The sequence below is a fragment of the Balaenoptera borealis genome, assembly GCF_965194805.1.
Source record: "Balaenoptera borealis genome assembly, chromosome: 9".
Classification (NCBI taxonomy): domain Eukaryota; kingdom Metazoa; phylum Chordata; class Mammalia; order Artiodactyla; family Balaenopteridae; genus Balaenoptera; species Balaenoptera borealis.
The window spans coordinates 36,818,708-36,838,844 of record NC_138873.1 but is presented as its reverse complement, the minus strand read 5'-3'; the positions used below and the strand labels follow the sequence as shown (position 1 = coordinate 36,838,844).

Below are 20,137 nucleotides of genomic sequence, written 5' to 3'. Positions count from 1 at the left end.
GAGCCTGTGCTCCGCAACAAGAGAGGCCGCGATAGTGAGAGGCCCGCGCACCGCGATGAAGAGTGGCCCCCACTTGCCGCAACTAGAGAAAGCCCTTGCACAGAAACAAAGACCCAAGACAGCCAAATAAATAAATAAATAAATAAATAAGAAAAATAAAGGAATTCCTTTAAAAAAAAAAAAGAGGTGAGTTGGGGAGGTTTATATGAAACAAGACTGATGAGGAGTTAATGGTGTCTGGAGGTGATGGGTAAAGCAGGGTTCGTTATAGTAATCTGTCTATTTTTGCATGTTTCAACTCATCAGTAATAATAATGTACAAAATAAAAAAGAACAATGGAGGCAAAAATAAATATATTTTCCAGTATAGAGAATTAACTGGTATAATTTCTTCATTTAGTTTCTCTAATTAAGTAACACTTTACTAGCATGGCACTCTGAGGCTGTCTTCTCAAAGAGGTCAGATGTGTTGGAACTATTGGAAGTTCGGAAATCTGAGCAGGTACCTCATTTTTCAGGTGTCCAGTAAAAGAAATGCAAATTGCGTAACTGCTTGCAAGTGATTTGACATTATTAACTCAGTTATAATAACTCAGTTAATAATAACTGTTCAGTCTAAACAATTTCCAATTCGGAAACTCCACTTGCTCCTTCTTAAGCTTGAGGTGGCCAGTTCCTTCAAAGGTATTCCTTAGAGGTCTCTGGTGACAATATTTGAGGAGTCAATTACTTTCATCACTTGACATATTTCTAGATAGAATGAGATTTATAAGGAAAGTCTGAGAAATAGCAGTACTGGTGAATAAATCTGAGAAATGGGTTTTTCAATCTCTGGTTCTACAGCAAGCAAATACACAGAAGCTTAGCTAGAAGTGTCCCAGAATTTGCTTCATTGGGATGAGATCCTTATACGAAAAGATAAAACTTCCTTAGCATGTGAAAGAGAAAGGGCCGTTTTACTTCCATTGATAATAATGCTTGATCCATGCAAATCTGTATTTTCTAGGACTACATCTCAGGCTCATGTCAGTGTTCCTTCTCTGTACTTCTGAGAACAGTGTCTCATGTATCAAGATTTTTCCATCACAGTTTTGCCAATCAGTTATCACAACATCTCCTCCCTGGAATATTTCATTTTCCTCAGTTTATCTATTTTACCCAAATTACATTTATATATAAATATGCAACAAAAACATTAAATAATGAATCACTGGGACTTCCCTGGTGGTGCAGTGGTTAGGAACCCACCTGCCAATGCAGGGCACACGGGTTCGAGCCCTGGTCTGGGAGGATCCCACATTCCGCAAAGCAACTAAGCTCGTGTGCCACAACTACTGAGCCTGAGCTCTAGAGCCCGCGAACCACAACTGCTGAGCCTGCGTGCCACAACTACTGAAGCCCGTGCGCCTAGAGCCCGTGCTCCGCAACAAAAAAGCCCGCGCCATGGCAATGAGAAGCCTGCACACCACAACGAACAGTAGCCCCCGCTCGCTGCAACTAGAGAAAGCCCCCAGCGCAGCAACGAAGACCCAACACAGCCAAAAATAAATATATAAATAAATAAATTTTTCAAAAATAAATAAAATCTTTAAAAAAAAATAATGAATCACTGAGATAATGCTTTCATTGTCAAAGTGTCCTACGACGAAATCCTCAAAACTTCCATAGCCAGCAAATAGACTACATATGAAAGTAAGTTAGGATCCTGGCCCAGAGATCCATTTATTTATGTAGCCCAGATGAGGAGCAGATAACATAGCCCAATATTTTTGTAATCAAACATTTATGGTATTTAGAGTTTGCCCTCCCAGAGGAGATTCAACAACCAGCCTTTGGCATTGCACGGGAAAATACCTCACTTTGGCGTGCGCAGTAGTTATATTTCAGGCCATCAGAGAGACAGACTGTCCACTAAACTGAGGCGAAATAGAAAAGAATCCCTACCTCTGTGCGGGTTAAATAAAGATCACAAGTTACAACAGTCGGCCTCAAAGGGTAGAAGGGGCCTCTCCCCAGACACTCATTCTACTTATCTGGGGTCTTAATCCCAGTCTGCACCTTTTGATCAGGCAGCCCCCAGACCACAGACGACTTATCAAAGGGGCTGGAATTTGCACTGTGCCCCATGCACCCCATCTTACTGGCCACTTGTAGGCTGGATTATGGGACTAACACTTCAACAGTCACAAGTGGAGGCCTGGGGGTTGCTCACGGTGTCTATCACAGGCGAGGTGCCACGAGTCAAGTGGGAGGTCAAGCAGAACACGCCAGAAGGCGTCCCGCAGCCTCCAAGGCTCTTCCCAGCTCTCCGTGTTAACAGAAACATCCTTCCTCACTACACAGCAGCAGGCTCATTTTTCTTTTGAATGTAGGAACAAAACCCAGGTTCTGGACCTTCCTTCCCTTTTACACATCCTTTCCTTTTCAGGGTGGTCCTGCTGTCTCACTGGCTTTCCATTTCGCCCCAGGAGGCGGCTCCCACCTGCTCTGCCAGCCGGCTGAGTCTTTCTAATCTTCCCGTCTGCCTGATTTCTGTTATCAGCCTCCAGGCCTGCTGTCTCCTGGTGTCTGTCTTTAAGGACAGCAATAGCCCCCAGGCCTTCAACTCGCTTCCAAGGTAAGTTGGACTATTACTAGGATTAATTAGTGCTCTGTTCCCAATCAGATTTCCCCATCACATGTGCCCCAAACCCCAATTCAGAGCCAGCCTTAGCTAAAAATGATAAAACAAGGAGATACATAAACCCTTGGTGGCCCCTCTCGCCGCCCTCACACTAACTCCTGGACCAGCAGAAGTCCCTCACTGCAATCCCCCACCTCGTCCTGCCATCCTCGCATAGTTTCTTCTCTAAAATGTTCTTTTCCACCTTCCAGAGCGTCAAAATTTAGTTCCCCTGCATTACATTTTTCCCTGTCCCATCCCAGTGAATTATTCTCTGGAGAACAGGTTTCGAACAAGTTAATTAGTATTAACTAACACAAAGATGTGATACACCTTCAAAGGCTGAATGTGTGATACCTTCTGAAAACATTTTAATAGTGACTTAAACAAAAGAAATGTTTTTAATGCCAGAATTTTTAAGTACCCAGGGAGATGACTGGCCCAAGAAATATTTATACAGGGGGAAAGGGTCCTTTCCTATCATCTCTTTTCATAGAACACAACCAGCCCTTACTCTGCAACGTTGATTGTGATTCATTTCGTATCAACTTTTCCCAAGCTGGAACTCATGCTTCCAGATCTAGACGGCTGTCATTAATGCTTCTGCTGGCCATTCAGGTGGCAGATGCAATGGAAAGAGCCTCTGCTTTGGAACCAGACAGACTTGGCTGCCAGGCCAAGTCCACTACCTTCTAGGCTGGTGACTTTAACAAGTTATTAACTTCTTTGAGCCCTCAGTTTCCTCATCTGTAAAATGGGAATTCATCACCTACTTCTAAGTGGCTGAATAAACTGAGTGAGACGACATGTGTAACTGTTTAATGCAGCAAGCTGCCTTTAAAGCTAGTTACCAGCAGTTCTTTGAATCATGGTTTTTGAACATAAATGTAGTCTGACAAGGGCAGTAAATATGGGTTAATTTCCTCATCATTTATTTTTCTCTAATAACTGCTTCACTCAATCCTGCAGAACTAGTATAACAGCCTACCTGTTGACTTTAGATGCTAGAAAACTCAGGGAGATATCAAGATCATTTGAAATCCAGCTTTTAGCTAATTCTAGACTACTTAGTGGTATACTGTGGGGGGCTTAAAAATAAGTGGAAAAGCTGTGGAAAGTGAAACAACTGAACGTCTTGATTCTTCCTACTGAGGACAGGAATTGCCTCCACGTTCAAATTTTGAATATAAAGGCTAGTATAGCTTCTAAACAATACGAACATTGGACTTTGCAACCTGTCCCTTGAGAACAGTCACTATAAAATGATAAGTCTCACAGTGAAGAAGTCTTCTCAGATAACAAACCTAAAATTTCCCTGCTTCTTGACAATTCCAGAGGATCTTAAAATATCCATGAATGCTCAATCTGGTGAAATGTCCTATTTCTATATAAAAATAGTTATCTAAGCATGCCTTAGGAAAAGATAACATTTATTGATTCTTTAAGCATCTCAGGAAGGGAAATCTATTTGACTAAAGCTGTCACGTACTCTTACACCAGCGATGCTCTCTCCTCACGGAGTCACCTTCTCACAGCTTAACAGATTCTTCTTTAAGTCGGTTTGTGCTTTCACATAGAAGATAAAACTTTTCTGCTTTCTGGGCTGGGAAAGGCGATGCCAACATTTTCCTTATTTCACATTGAGTCACTGTTGTGAATCTGTAGCAAGTTAGTTTACTTGGTTAGAAAGTTTAAAATAACAGTAAAAAAAGGTGGCTAATATTTATTGCCCCTGATTCAGGGTTGAGGCTTCAAAGGCTCCAGGAGATTCTGGATGTGTTCGAAGTAGCCTAGGTATTGGTGGCAGAATTGAGACTCGAGCCCAGGAGGATCTAGTACCACTTGATGTACTAAGGTCGGCAGCACAGACTGGCCTGTGGGAGCCCGTCGGCTTTGTGTCGTTCACTTCACATGAACCCCAGCCAGGTGTCCTTCCAGAGTGTGCTGTTGTCACCAGTGGTGCCAGGTGAGAGACAGAGTGGCACGCATAGCCCCTGCCCGAGCCAGCCTGCCAGAGGGTACACACTCCAGGGCTGAGGCAGCTCAGCTGACTCTGTTTCTCTGTCCTTTTAGAACCCCAGAATTCCCCTCTGTGCTTCAGTTGAAAACAACTAACATGTCTAGTTCAGAGTTTACCTTCCCCATGTATCTAAATAGGCTTCCCTTTCAGACTTTAGTCACCTTTGGTAAACCCTTCACACCTCTTTGCCTTCACTCAAGAAATCAAGCAACTCTTCCTTTAGAAGGTTTTCACCATCCATTCCTTCATTTCCACCCAGGCATCCAATTTCCTGTGCAGTAGGGCTTCAGGTTACCTTTCCAGTCTCATCTTCCACTTGTCTTGTAGCAGCATTTCCCAACCAATGTCATTCATGGCACATCTTGAAAATGATAATATTTGCCTAGCACTCTAAGGTAAATGGTCAGAGCAGGTCATGGCTGGAGCTGGCTGCTGTCAGAGCCCCAGCCCCCTCCAGGTCACCCCAAAGCCTGAGGGGCTCAATCTCACCCACCTGTTCCCAGCCAAGCCACACCCTCGTGCTTCACTCTGGTGAGCCTTTCTGGTTGTGCTGCTCTGTGAGCCCACAGGAATCCTCCCCTCCAATTCAAGGTTGTCTATTCTTAGTGCTATCTAAAATCCTTATTCATTATCACCTCAGCATCTTTGCTTTCCCATTTCCTACACTCCCACTTCATTCCTCTCTATCAAAGCCCAAAACACCCTCTGATAAGCCACGGGAGTCTCTATCTTCCAAGAACTCTCCCCGCCAGTGGAATTCCCAGTGCTTGTTCTCAGGAGCACTCACTTGACATTGAATGGTAATCTACCTTACATCATCACCGCATGTCACATGACATTACATGTTGCAAGGCCATGGCTCCAAAAGCTCAACAGTTTTGAGAAGGCACTGCCAGCACAGCTGCCTTTTGGGGGCATAGGCAGTTAGAGAATTCACACCAGAGTAGCTGGAGCAGGAGAAGAGCATGGTCAATACCAAGTAGTGGTCAAGAGACTCCTGCAAACTACCTGTGAGGCATTCCTGGGGACTTCCACGCAATCTGCCAGTGTCATGTGCTTCCACAAAGAAGTATGGACCACAGCAGTGATGGAGACATTGTTTCCAGCTGGGAAGGCTGGGAAACATGGGACAGAGAGGAGACTGAGCTTCTCAAAATCAGAAAGCATAACTCATATTTTAGGGAGTGTGTATGCAACGAATATACAAAGAATCAATATTGCTTAAAACTAATTAAAATTGAACTGGGAGAGAGCCTTTATCAATTAATATTTTCAGTGGTAAGAAACACAACTTGTGACTAACTTAAGCAAAAAAAAGGAGTTTTCTGAAAAACTATGGGGCAGCTCACAGACTGGAAGGGAAAGCTAAACGTCCAGGTCTGAGAAAGGGCAGAAAACAGGTTAGTGAAAATGTTCTACTCGGGAGCTGGCAGACTGCCTTGGATACTGCCACCACTCCAGTGGCCTTCAATGCCTGGGTGTCTGTCTGCACAAGATCCCAGTTCCCAGGAGACAGAAACTGTCTGGCCTAGACTCAGTCATATGTGCCACGCTGAGGTCAGGGCAGAGGCACAGCAAAGACACATGGAATGGAGAAAGGGTGTTTCCCCAAGGAGGAGATGATGAACAGAAAAAAAAAAAAAAGGTAATAATTGACTCCACAATGCCCAATAGCTTTTTGTATCTAACTGACTCCGTGATTCACCATTAACATTTCATCTAACTTTATAGTTGACGAAATGATTTTCACATTTGCTACCTAATCTCATTTAAAAACTCCTGAACTAAGTTTTATGTTCTTCTTTTAGACATGAGAAAACTGGGTCTCTAAGAAAAGATGTCACTTATACAGAACTGAAATCCAGATCTTCTAAGTACAAACTCCAAGCTCTTTCCATTATATAACACTATATTCCCTTTAAAATAAATTTTAGAAAATAAAGTGACATTTTGGAATCAGGTCTGACTCAATTTGGACTCAGTGTATGCAGTATTTTTCCAAAATACAAAAGTTCTATAATAATATGAACAAATAATAACCACTGGATACTACTTCTAGATCTATCATATGCTAGATTTTACTCAATTAAAATAAATTCAATAAATCTACTTAAGTGCATGGAATGTGTTCCAGATGCTAGGGAATCAAATATACATGAGATGTGCTCAAAGAGTACAAATTAGATCATCTAAATAAATAGAAGCAGACATCTTAAAAAATAAGGACAATAGAGATGTTTTAGGAACATTGTATCTTAATTGCCTATTTGCTTATATTCCCTAAACACCAAGCTTCCTGGAGTCAGGGACCCTGTTTTTTGCACTCCCAGCACTAATCATGGAGTCTGGGATGGAGTAGATTCTCGATTCATACTTAGAAAATAAATTCATGAAAAAAAAGATAAGTGTAATGGAAACTCAGTTGAAAGAGAATATTTTGATTTCTGTATTAAGAAAAGCTACATTTTCTACAAATAAGAAATGCTGGAGAGGGTGTGGAGAAAAGGGAACCCTCTTACACTGTCAGTGGGAATGTAAATAGGTGCAGCCACTATGGAAAACACTATGGAGGTTCCTCCAAAAGCTAAAAATAGAGTTGCCATATGATCCAGCAATTCCACTCCTGGGTGTATACCCAGACAAAACTATGATTCGAAAAAATACATGCACCATTATGTTCATAGCAGCACTATTTACAATAGCCAAGACATTGAAACAACCTAAATGTTCATCGACAGATGAATGGATAAAGAAGATGTGGTATATATATAAAATGGAATATAACTCAACCATAAAAATATGAAATAATGCCATTTGCAGCTACATGGATGGACCTAGAGATTATCATACTAAGTGAAGTAAGTCAGAAAAAGAAAGACAAATACCATATGATATCACTTATATGTGGAATCCAAAATACAACACAAATGAACTTATCTACAAAACAGAAACAGACTCGCAGACATAGAGAACAGACTTGTGGTTGCCAAGGGGGAAGAGGGATAAGAGACAGAAATATTAGGAGTTTGGAACTAGTAGATGCAAACTATTATATATAGGATAGATAAACAACAAAGTCCTACTGTATAACTCAGGGAACTATATTCAATATTCTGTGATAAAACATAATGGAAAAGAAGAAGAAAAAGAATATATATATATGTATAACTGGGTCACTTTGCTGTACAGCAGAAATTAACACAACATTGTAAATCAACTATACTTCAATAAAATTTTTTTAAATTAAAAAAAAAGAAAAGCTACATTTTGACAAATAGTAGGATGAGTTTAAAGAATTAGTGAAAACAACTTATCTGCAGGCTGGAGTTTGCTGTGTAAGTGAGTATTCTTTGTCATGTTCATGACTAGAACGGCCTTAGCATCATCAGAGGAATGGTCTTTGTCCTATAGAGAGTAATTTTGCATTGTTATGTTGAAAGAGATACTTGTATTCCAACAAATACTCCAAAAAGTAGTTTAGTTTCTTAAATACCTTCTTCTAATCTCCTCACAACTGCTGCCGTTAAATCTAACCCCACTCCAAACACTTCTACAGTCTTAATTTTCTCAAATTGTCCATTTGTACCATGTAAATTGCCCATCTAGACATTGTTTTTCTCATGTAATGTACACTTATTCATTTATTTATTCAATAATCTACTAAGCACAGAGCCATGTATTAGGTTCATTCTGTGATTCTAGGACTTATATCCCTCCAACTTAAACATAAAAACCTCCATCATTTCTCTCTAAGCTCATTCCTGTCTCCTGGAACTAACACATTGTTCATCAGACATTCAGGAAAATGCTTGCCACCTGACAAACTCAACTGAAAGCGTCTCCTCACTCAGAAGAAGTTAGAACAAGGACCACTGTTGTCTTGGCTCGAGTCTAGCATAGACTCCAAATGATACATCCACTCTAATGCAGTTCAGGTGTCACAGGGACAAAACCCAGGGACCCTACAGGATGAATCAGAGTCACTTGAAATACTCTGGCACCTCCTGTCAGGTCAACAGTTGGAAAAAGAGATTCTTGAAATACTCGATCTGGAAAGCTTAGGAGTCCTGCCTATGGGGCCCAAAAAGGTGCCACGCAAAATTAAGCTGCCATTTTGGACCCACTTGGAAGGAAAGCATTTTTCTTGACCTATTTATTTATTTATTTATTTATTTAAACTATTTATTTATTTGTTTGCAACAGGTGTGCTCCTCAGTTGCGGCAGGTGTGCTCCTTAGTTGCAGCACATGTGCTCCTTTGTTGCAGCCTGCAGGCTCCTTAGTTGCAGCTCACGGGCTCCTTAGTTGTGGCTTGCTGGCTCCTTAGTTGTGGCATGAGAACTCTTAGTTGTGGCATGCATGTGGGATCTAGTTCCCTCACCAGGGATCGAACCCAGGCCCCCTGTATTGGGAGCACAGAGTCTTAACCACTGCACCACCAGGCAAGTCCCTTTGGCCAGTTAAATGTTTATCTTTCATTCACAGCTCATGTTTGATCCTAGACCAAAATATGTATCCCAAATTGCAAACAAAGCTATTAAAATACCCAGAACGGCCACAGTGGGGTAGTCTTCAGAAACAGCTCCAAAGGCACACATACAAGCAAAGCCCTGTGGCCACTACGCAAAACATTTAAAGTCTCAACATCAACTCTAAACATATGGCAGCTCAGCATATGAAAAGGAGCCTTTCAATTCCTGGAGAGACGCCAGTCTTCTATTGGTAACACTGGAAGGTTCTGCCACAGTAGAGCCTCATGGGGAAGATGCAGTGGTCTGTGTGAAATACATTGGTGGTCTGTCTCCTTTGTCATTGCCTCATGTATTAATGGTACAAATTGCCCCTTCAGTTGGCGTGAGCTGGTATTTTATGTTGCCTAAAGAAACCTTGGAAACTACTTTATTCTCATCATTCAGATGTAGACCTTCTCATGTGGGAGACCGTTTGGGGCCAAGTCACATCCACTAATTAAATAATTATTTTAAAAATTGTAATTCCTTAAGTGAATAAAACTTGAAGCCACAAGATTGTAAGCCCCAGGTTATCCATAAAGATGGAAGAAAGCAGTGTTCTGTTAACTGGATCTTCTACTTACAGAATTGTGTAGATCCCATACATAGACCACCAATTTCAAAAAATTGGAAGACAATACGCTCACCTAGTATTAAAACGATACAGAGCAAAACCACTCCTGATTCAGAAGCGCCTCAGAACGTAACGTGCCTCAGGGGCACCATTAAACATGACATTTTTAACAGTCGTGGAAGAATAAGCTCACTCCCCACAGACCGACCCTGGGATAAGCAGTTTTAAACAAATTCTTCACATTAACATGGTTACTTTTTATTTATTTCTTTCCCATAAAATGGAGCTCAGTGTAGAAAAACAAAGAAATTCTATTGGTTTGAATATGGGCATATGGATGTAGGAACTCAGATTCCCACATCCAGATATAACTAGCCTTTTTTCTGTACATATTTCTACATGGTTGAGGTTACACTGCATAGAAAACTTATATTCTTCTTTTCTCATTTAACAGTCCCTCTATCATGAGCATTTTTATACGTCATTAAAATCCTTTATTAACAAATTATAATTGCAATATCATTTTACCTCAAATAAATCAGTTATAATATACCACTTTTCAGTTTTGGACATTTATTTAAATTGTCTAAAATTTAGCTATTATAAATATTGTGATAATTCTAATGTGTTAATCTTTGTCTAACCATTTGCTTAAAATAATTCCCTAGAAGTGAAGTTATGATCAAAGTGTTTGGTTCCTGGGTGTTAATTAAACTTACTGTGGTAATCATTTCACAGTATATACATATATCAAGTCATTACGTTGTACACTTTAAACTTATACAATGTGATATGTCAATTATATCTCAATAAAACTGGGGAAAAAATCAAGTGTTTGATTCTTGATGTATGTATCTATATCTACCTATCTTTATATTTTGATATACAGAATCTCCCCCAATTATTCTTCATATATATTACATATATAATAAATACAATAGCATATAAATAGATATATGATATATAATTTATATAGAAATAAATGTATATTAAATATACACATAGAAATTTCCTCACAGGTTTACTAACTTATTTTCCATTAGCAGCATTTTTAAGTACCTTATCTATTTTATCACCATCAACAGCACTCAAAATTCATTTGAATTGGCTTTTATTTTATCTTAAGTTTTAGTCATTCCCCTCACACACCTCTCCTGGTAGGTTGTCTTATCCAATCACTCATATGGTTTCTCAGCAAGTTCTTCTGAATGCAACCATTTTTTTAAAAAAGCGTATTACAAATATACAACATATTTTGAGGTTACTTTGTCTTTCTGCAATAAACAGGGCTACTCTTATAATTCTATATGATTAGGGAAGGAGGTTGTCACATAGATGGAACGCAAAAGCTCTCAGCTACTCTCTGATAAGTTTAACATGACAAGTAGAGGCTCACACTTCAGTATTTTCTGCAAGAGGGATATATTTCAGCCCTCATGATGCTTAGAAAATTTATCTGAAAATCCACATTCATTTTTGGGTATTATATTAAAATATTATGACAGAAAGAGGAGATGAAAAGCCCAAGAAAAAAATTAAAGTACATGTATTTTCTCTTTGTGTTTGAAGAGGTGTTTGAAGAAAGGAAAAAAACCTCTCTCCACCTGAAGAGAACATGAATCTGTATCTGCTTTGCTCCCTTCTCAGTCTCCAGGTTCCCCAAATAGGGCAGGGCTGACTCAAAAAGCAATGGAGAAAAAGTTCTCGAGATGAATGGTAGTGATAATTGTACAACACTGTGCATGTGCTTCATGCCACAGAAGGATACACTTGAAAATGGTTAAAATAGTATACTTCACTTTATGTATCTTTTACCACCAGTCCCCAGTAAAAAAGAAAAAGAAAAAACCGTAGAAGCTCTACTGATCTTTTTTCTTGGCCTTTCTGAGGCTGCTGCTGTCTATGAATCTGCCACAGCTTGTTAGCTGCTGCCAGGGGCTTCAAATCATCCAAGGAAGCTAACTGACTCAGAAACCCTGCCCCAGCCCTTCTTCCAAATTAGCAGAAATGTGAGTACAGCCATAAACATAGTATATTTGAAAAAAGAATACTAGAAGAGTAGCAGCTGCTGCTTCACTACTGCTTGGTGACTGGAAGACAAGGTTTAGAATTGCCGTCAGAGGCCCTGACTACAGGCAACGTCACTGTTAAGTGTGCCTTGCATTCCACAATGGGCAGATTTCTGGAAATGTAGTATGTAAATTGAAATTAACGAAATGAATTATTTTATGCAGAGATGAAAATGGTAATTGTATTTCAGTTATATAAATAAAGCAAATGGTGCAAAAGAGTCTGAAATACAGAATTCAACTTTTTAGAAATATCTTGTTAAACATAAAATTTTGCTTTGTTTATGCGGTGAATGCCCGTAAGAAGCCCATGCAATTCAACTTACTTCTTGGCAGAAATTAAATGAAAAGACAAGCAAGTGTAAATAAAATGTTATAATAGCTGTAAAAATATGTTAAAGAATTAGAGAAACCATTTTAAATGGATGATAAATTAAAATAGTAAAAAATAATAATAATAATGTTGTTTAAGAGCTAAGAGCCGCTAAAATGTCTGGAGCACTTACTCTGAGCCAGGCACTGTTCCAAGTGCTTATCTGTACTAACCCTTCATTCCTCCCACAGCCCTACCAGCTAAGGTGCTACTAATGCCCCATTTTACAGATAAGGACACTGAGAGCCAGAGAGTTTGGCAACTTGCCCAAGGCTTCCAATTAGCTGCAGTGCTCTTCCCCTATACCCAGTACTGCTCTTCCAGGCTGTATCTAGAGCCTTACCCTGTTCATAAGATGGCCGCTATCTAAAAGAATAAAAAAGCTGAAAATAAAAGCATCTGCTGGTTTTTAGAAGCCCTACAAGCACCTCATTGAAAAATGATCATAATTCATATCTATAGAAAATTTTAAAGACAGCTAGTTATCTTCTCCTGACTCTCACATTTAGGCACTTAATTAAACTGTTGTTATGCTTTCAGATTTTCCCCATGATTCGAATTGTTTTCTAGAGGCATCGGTTACGGCCTGTCTGAGGACTGGCGAAGAGTACATCGAAAGCGTACTCAGCGAAAGGTCCAGAGTGGCATCTTTCCCCGCACACTGGAATCTTTCCATTACAGCAGTCTGTTGCTGGGATGATAGTGAGGATGAGTGTTGTACAAACCAAAACTCATCCTCTTCAGATCCTGCTCATTAGAAAGTCCAGAGCCCTTTGCAGGCCCTATTTCTTCTGTCTTGAAAGCCTTTGTTCCTTGCCCCTGCCCAACCCTTAACTCCAACCACCGGCCCCAGATTTCCTGCCCCTAGTACAGGCCTAGAGATGAATCGGTGAAATCTTAAACTTCTCCCTACTGAATTCAAAAATGGCAAACTCAGGATTTGGGGCGGGGAGAATAACTTCAAACTGGACCCATCTGCAAATGTTTGGAGGCTCCGATCCCATCCGGCTGGGGTGTGGAAGTGGGGGTTTGGGGTGTTGATAACTTATCAGCACTCTGTGCTACTCAGTTAAATCAATGAGCACCCTCTGGGAAAGTGGCAAATATCCACTCACCTTGCCTTGGACGGAAAGGCGCTGACAAGTCCAACCTTCGCAAAGCTGGGGACTCAAGGGCTGCCATTAGCAACCAACTTATTCACTTATTTCCTGAGTTTTCATCTTTAGGACTACTTCCGTATTCATAAAACAAAGAATCATTATGCTATATTTATTTCCAAGAAAGTGTTCCAGTGCCATTATGGAAATTTTGACTCCAGCAGAGGACAGAGTGTGGCCATCTACTATGGATTCAGGTTCTTTCTACGATGGAGAAGGATTAGGACCAGAAGGAATGCGGGAGACTTCCACACTATATGATTCACTTGGAAATTAATCACATGCTGCTTAATGGCACCATGTACTGTTATTTGTCTCTTTTTTAAATGTTATTTCGTGCACTCAAATATATGTCTCATCTCAACAACTAGACTGTAAATTGCTTCAGGACTATGTAATGAGCTTGTTGTGCAAGTTTAAAGAGATGATATATATCAAGGACCTAGTATAGTATATAGCACATGGTAAGAGCTCATTAAGTAGCAGTTTCAATTTTTTTCAAAGGACCTAACATAGACTTAGGTCCAGAGTATGTACAACAAGTTATCAATTAACGCTTGCCTGTAGGAAACACCACACAGTGGGATACTGTTTGAAGACTCCCTTGAGCAATAATTACACAGGACTTAAAAATAATACTCCAGACCCATATCAAATGACATTCCCAACTGAGCAACAATATTTAAGAGTTAAGAGGGGGCAGTGATGATGAACATAGGCTTTGGAATCAGGCAGACCCTGGTTTGAATGTCTACTGCAACTCTTATTAGATGTGTAGCCTTGGCCAAATTACATCACTCAGTCAACTCCAAATGAGAACGATGATACCTGCTCCAGCATTGTGATAAGAATTAAAGGAACCGATGTATGTGAAGAACTGACAATCAAATAGTATTAGTTACTCCTATCATGAAGAGTCCAAAAATTTTTTGCTCTAGAATTGAGTATAGGAAAAAGATTAATGTGTCCATAAAGAGAAAGAAATGAGAACTTGGTCTGACAGTCTCCTAGTCCATTAATCCAACCTTCACACTTTGAGAATTAAGTAGAATAGATCACATGTATATGAACATGCTTAATGCATATATTTTTCTGGGGAAAAAAAGTTTGAAATTCTGGAAAATGTATTTTGGTTGCTGGAAAGCATGTCTTTCTGGTTTAGACTAAGATTGGATTAGTAGCCATCAGGGAAATGCAAATCAAAACCACAGTAAGATACCACTTCATATCCACTAGGACGACTGTAATCAAAAAGAAAGACAGTAACAAACTGTTGGTGAGGATGTAGAGGAAATTTTGGAACCCTCCTTCACCACTTGGTGGGAATGTAAAATGGAGCAGCCACTTTGGAAAACAGACTGGCAGGTCCTCAGAATTGTAAGAGTTACCGTTAAAGTTAGCTTTAAAGTTAACCTATGACCCAGTAATTCCACTTTTAGGAATATACCCAAAAGAAATAAAAACATATGTCCACACAAAACTTTGCACACAGATGTTCACAGCAGCATATTAACAATAGCCAAAAAGTGAAAATAACCCAAATGTCCATCAACTGACGAATGACTAAACAAAATGTGATATATCCATACAATAATTATTCCGCAATGAAAAGGAATAAAGTGGTGATAAATGCTCAGTGAATCTTGGAAATATTAGGCCAAGTGAAAGAAGCCAGTCGCAAAAGGCCACATATTACATGATTCAATTTATAAGAAATGTTCAGAATGAGCAAATTCATAGAGACAGAAAGTAAATTAGTGATTGCCCAGGACTAGGAAGAATGGGGGAAAACAGGGAGAGATTGCTAATGGTTACAGGTTACTTTTGGAGTGATGAAAATATTTTAAAATTGATTGTGGGGATGGTTGCCTAACTCTGTGAATATACTTAAACCATTGAATTGGACACTTTAAATGGATGAATTGCATGGTTTGTGAAATATTTCTCAATAAAATTGTTAATTTAAAAAGATTGCATTAGTGCTATGTTAATTAGAAAGAGTTCATTAGCTCACAGAAAGTCAAAAAAGAACAAACCAGGGAATTCCTTGGTGGTCCAGTGATTAGGACTCTGTGCTTCCACTGCAGGGGTCACGGGTTCTATCCCTGATCGGGGAACCAAGATCCCACATGCTGCGCAGCTCAGTCAAAAAAAAAAAAGAAAAAAAAAGAGCAAACCAAAAAAAAAAAAAAAAAAAAAACCTCACTACCAAAACAGCAAAGATTAATTAGTTTTTAAAATATATAACTATATCACTAAAATGTAACTATATTTGACAGTTGAATTTTTTTTTTTTTAAACATGTCTAGCTTTTTATTTTGTTCCCAGGAAATTTATTAACTTAAGCATCAGTGGATAATATCTCACTCTGTGACCCTGGAGAATTAATAAGCTTTATTTTATTTATTTATTTATTTATTTATGGCTGTGTCGGGTCTTCGTTTCTGTGCGAGGGCTTTCTCTAATTGCGGCAAGTGGGGGCCACTCTTCATCGCGGTGCACGGGCCTCTCACCATCGCGGCCTTTCCTGTTGCAGAGCACAGGCTCCAAACGCGCAGGCTCAGTAGTTGTGGCTCACAGGCCCAGTTGCTCCGCGGCCTGCGGGATCCTCCCAGACCAGGGCTCGAACCCGTGTCCCCTGCATTGGCAGGCAGACTCCCAACCACTGCGCCACCAGGGAAGCCCTCTTCAGTATTTTTTGTTTGCATTCTTTTCCGTTAATTTTTTTTTAACATCTTTATTGGAGTATAATTGCTTTACAATGTTGTGTTAGTTTCTGCTGTATAACAATCTTTCTGTTTATTTTTTGTGTTATCTATTATCAGTTTTTGGCTTCTAGTTACCAGAAACATATATACTTTAATTGCTATTAAAATATCTTCAAGATTCACTTTATTTAACCACAGTGCCCTTGTTTAATATTTTTCTCTTTTAAATTTATATTTGACATCATTTTAGAAAAGTTACATGCTCCTTAATTTTAGGATCTGATTCCTGCCTTCTCTTTATAAACATTTCTTTATATATGACTAGAAAATATTTAGCAGCTGTTGAAACTACATCTAAAATCATTTAAAGTTGAAGGTAGATTTAAAATTAAAATAATTTATGTCAATCATACCTCAATAAAGTGTTTTAAAAAATAAAATTAAAATAATTTTAAAAGCAGAGGTTATTACAATAAAGAAAACTTCAAATTTAAACCTTTTACTGTAATGCAATAATTTTTTTAATGACCCCAAATTAATTTTATTTCAAATCGCTTCAAATTTCTGCCACCATTCTGGTGTTCACCTTGCTATATTATAGAAAACAAATTAAAGAAAATATACCATTCAAGCATAGAACCAAACAATGAATATTAAGAACTATGTGTCTCTCATTCTGTAACTTCATAAAAAATAAAGGTCTATTTCAAAGAATTCTCTAAGAATTGTGTGAATTGAACACATTGCTTATACATTAATTGTGTTTTATTTTCTCATCTTATTTAGAAAGTTGGGCTGGTGAAGGGAAAGTTCACATTTATATGTGAGGAATTCTCCTAACACTCACTTCTGATTAAGGACCATGGATCACAGTGACTAAGCTAATGTGGATTTACATGTTAGCTTTAGAAAATAGCTTGACTTCAAAAATGTGTTACTTTTTCAGATGAATCATAAAGAAAGTCTTTAAAAGTCAATAAGATAGAAATTTCAAATTTTTCTCCCACCACAATAATTGTATATATTTAAAAGTATTTTTGTAGTCAAAGAAAGTCTTTAAAAGTCAATAAGAAGATAGAAATTTCAAATTTTTCTCCCACCACAATAACTGTATATATTTAAAAGTATTTTTGTAGTCAGAGCACTATAGAAATCTGGAAGTAATTCTGATTTTAAAAGGCAACACTTTCAGCAGCTTAAAGTTTCCTTTTAAGTGAAAATTAAAAGCCATGGTTAATGTTTCATTTTAGTTGGATCTGTTACCCTGAATATGAATAAGGTAATTATAATGGGAAGTAACAAAATACATACTAGATATAACTTAAGTTCAGATTACTGAATATACATTGTATATAATGAAAATGCATCTTATATATGTAACATATTTAAAAATTATTATAATGCTATCCACACATTTTTCAAAAGCAGAAAACCAACTTTTCAAAAATCTAACTGAAACCTTTAATACATGCTATTGAGAGAAATCAAATTGGAGTTCTTCAATTATTTAAATAAACTGATTTATAATTGCCCATTGGAAATAAGTGAGTTTAGATGAATTTATTTTAAATGTATAAAAAAAAGCCCAAAAATGTGTGTGTGCGTGTGTGTGTGTGTGTGTGTGTGTGTATAAATTTCTAGCAATAAATTTAGGGCCAAGCAATGTCATTGGAATGAATTCCTTTAACAGATGTAAAGGTCTTGATGACAGGTATTTTCCAGGTCTAGGGTCCCACAATCACATCTCTGAAAGATTTTCTACATGAAGTGTTTGAAGAAGTGGTGGACGTGTCACTGATCTCTGAGGTCCATTCCGGGTCTCCTTTAAGGTGGAGGTGGGGCAAATAGGAGAGAAAAAAAGGTAATGCTGATAAGGGAATCTGAACCAAATGTTGTCGTATGCTAGAAATGATTAGATGCCCTTGTCAAGGAGCTGTTACAGGGGTCCAGGGTGAAAGAGGGAAACAAGAGGTCAAGTGTGGGCACATGAGCAATAAAAAAAAGTTTGTGCTGTAGAGTGGAAGGAAAATAAATCTTTAACCTACTCCTAAATCTTCTCTCCTTTTCCTTTTTAAATGTTCTCTGGTCCTGGGATGGGAAGAATGGAGGCGGGTCTTGTTGAGATGTATTAACACATATCAGGTTTAGCTACACAGTATGTTTGTAATTAAAATAAAAGCTTTAGCAAGAATATTCTGTTCCCTTCCTTTGAGGTTCCCAGAGCATGAGCTTGGGGCACAGCTACTGAACTGACCTTCATTATGCAAAGCTTATTTTTAAATGTCGATGTCTTATCACCATAGTTGCTTTTTGGCAGGAGACAGGTCTTACACATTCATTCAATAACTATACATTGAGGACCTGCTAGGGGCCAAGCCCTCTTCTAGACAATGATCAAACACACCAAAATCCTTGCTGTCATGGAGTTCACATAATAGTATGCATTTTTAAATGATGGTGAGTTGTATTTTATTTGGTGATTTTTTTTCTTTACGATGGGCCATGAAATAATAATACAAACCTCCAGTGATAGCATTTAGGGTTCAATAAAGTACAGTAGAATATTAGAGAGTAATAAATACTTTCAGAGAAGATGAACAGAGAGTGGAATATTGTAATTTTTAATAATGTGGTCAGGGATAGCCTCACTGAGAAGGTGCCATTGGAGCCCAGACTTAAAAGATGAGGGAACAAGCCACACAGAGCATTCCAGGCAGAGGAAACTACAAATGCTAATGCCCTGAGACAGGAGGGTGCCTGCTCATGCTCTAAGAATACGAGTCCAATGTAGCTGGAACTGGCTGGGGGTGAGGACAGCTGTAGTAAAAGGTGAAATCAAAGAAGTAATAAGGAAGCCAGACTGTGTAGGGCCTTGCAGACCATCGTAGGGACGTTGGCTTTTACTCTGTGTGAGATAAGGGAGGACCCATAGGAGGGTTTGCAACAGATTTGATATATGATATGAATTATACATAAAAGGTAAAAAAGTACCTCTAGCTGCTGTATTGAGAATGGCTGGACCAAAGGGGAACAAGGTGGGCAAATAGACTGATTAGGAATCTACTGCATTATTTCAAATAAAAGGTGATGGTGGCTATCGCTAGGGTGTAGCAGGAGAGGTGATGAGAGGTGGTCAGATTCTGAATAGATCTGGAAGATAAAATCAACAAGATTTGTTAACTTTGGATGTGGGGTTTGAGAGAGAGGTAAATTATGGATGACCCCAATGTTTTTGGCCTGAAAAACTGGAACTAAGGTGTTACCATTAATTATTCTGATTGTAAACCAGAGGTTCTTCATACCACATCGACAAGTTTCTAACTGAACAGGAACCTGTGCATTCAATATGGAAATTTTCAAATAGTAATGACCCTAAGAGTTCTGGATTACAAAACACAAGTGCTGTTCAACAAAGGAAGGGAAAGATGGAAGAAAGGCAAGAGTGAAGGGAAAGTAACTTTATTGTACCAAGTGGTTCATGCACATTATCTCATTTAATCCCAACAACAGCCACACAGGGTCGGTATGACTCTCTCCGTTTTACAAGTAAGAAATTTGGGCCTTAGGTTGGTTAACTAACTTACCAAGGCCACAGAGCTATGGTTGCCCCTAAGAGGTCTCCCCTTGGAACTGGTTGCAATTCTTAAACTAGGCTTTCAAATCAGGTGCCCCACTCTCAGTTTTCTTACCGTTGCTAGCTCTATTTTACTTCCTACTCCCAAAGAATGTAAGGGATTTTTTTTTCTGCAGATCAGTGGAAGAATATTTCAGTAGGTACTACAGTGTTGCTCCAGAATGTATCTTTCAGCCAATGTGCTTCAATGTCCCAGGACTGTCTTATATTTCACCAGCAGAGCCCTCTGCCCACCCAGGGCACCATCCTTTATCCAACATTCAAACCCCCTTTACACACCATTTTACTTTTTCTTCTGACTCTTCATCCTGGGGGTCAAACCTCAGAACCTACAGATTTTCTAACTACCTTTGCCCACATCATCATCAGATCTTCACACCTACATGATACCATGTCCCCTCGAGCAGTGGTTACACAAGAGACCCTCATG

General features: G+C 38.9%; 1 long non-coding RNA gene across 1 annotated transcript in view; it reads left to right on the top strand.

Moving 5' to 3' along the window:
• Nucleotides 1–15,308, top strand: part of LOC309635299 — a 32,783-nt gene extending 17,475 nt beyond the window's left edge. The window contains exon 2 of the long non-coding RNA XR_014248743.1: nt 187–15,308. This is a non-coding gene — a long non-coding RNA (uncharacterized lncRNA). The remainder of the gene's footprint in view (nt 1–186) is intronic.
• Nucleotides 15,309–20,137: the final 4,829 nt, after the last annotated feature.